This window comes from Halyomorpha halys, unplaced genomic scaffold (assembly GCF_000696795.3).
Source record: "Halyomorpha halys isolate HHAL.00 unplaced genomic scaffold, Hhal_1.1 Scaffold48.1, whole genome shotgun sequence".
Lineage (NCBI taxonomy): Eukaryota > Metazoa > Arthropoda > Insecta > Hemiptera > Pentatomidae > Halyomorpha > Halyomorpha halys.
Genome location: NW_027107227.1, coordinates 684,170 through 685,450, shown reverse-complemented (window position 1 = coordinate 685,450; position 1,281 = coordinate 684,170).

Genomic DNA, 1,281 nt, shown 5'->3' with positions numbered 1-1,281 from the left:
TTTTTATGTCTTCCCTCTCTCCTACTTCTTCTACAGTGATGGGTTTTGTTGTTGACAGAGCTATGGACCGAGCATTAAAAATGAAATGATGAATGAAGCTATTGCAAAGTGGGGAAAACGTAGATTAAAAACATGATAAAACAGATTGCTTAGTTCACGTTTATTAAAAAAATAATAATTGATGATTCTTGTGCAAAAACACTCTCACTGCATGAAGAATATTGCCATTAATAAAAATAAATAACGTTACAATAATCATTGAGGTGAGTTCTATGAGGTCATATTTCTTGTTTTCTTCCGAGAGTTCACTTTTCAATTTAGTATTATGCATTTTGTTTTAATTTGTTGGCAGTATCTCGAATCATTCAAATGTTTAATTAGTAGTTCCTGATATAGAATTATGCATCTATTATTTTACTTAATACTTTTGAATAAAATAATTAAATTCTTTATTTATTTGCAATTTTACTGAAGCTCTAAGATAAATTAGTTAATTAAACATATTTGGAGGTTCTATAAAACCGTTTATGGACCCACTATCATCAGTTGTTTTAATTTTTTTATTAGGCCCGAATAGACTAAATGAAGAAAAAAAAAATGTACAATCATGATACTCGGGTCATAACTTCGTCTTGATAGTTATTATTCAAATCTGTGAAGTTTGTCCAATTTTCAGGATTGGCAACCTCTCCTAGGCGGTGGAAATAGAGGGCAGGACGTTTGTTAAAAATTAGCCGAGTAAGATATTGCTTACTATTAGTGCAAGATCCCAAGAGGAGAAAAAAGGCAATTATTTCACCCCAATTTTTGATTACTTAATTAAAAACTATGTATAATTACTAGTCAAAATTGAAGAGTCTGCCAAGTATAGGTAAGGGGAATAAAAAATATCGGCTATTTCAAAACGTTAAAAATAATTAATTTTTTATTCGGAGCTCTATATCTTTATATTTACAACTACCAACAACAATAGAAAATCTAAGAGAGCATCATTTAAAGTAGAGTAAATTTGCTAAAATGTAAGCCCCAATAGATCTATTTACATTCAATTTCTCGAGATATAGCTTTTTAAAATAGTTATTTAATTTATTTTAAGAAATCTATATTTCAGGAACTATGTGACTGTCTATTAACACTCAAATTAAAGATAGTTTAATGAGCTATAAAGTAGTTTATGACGTTTATTTTAGTAGGAATAGTAGTTTTCATGAAATTAGCTAAAATAAATTGATTTATAGTTGTTCGGACAAATTTTCATTTGCCAAATTTATATTCATATGT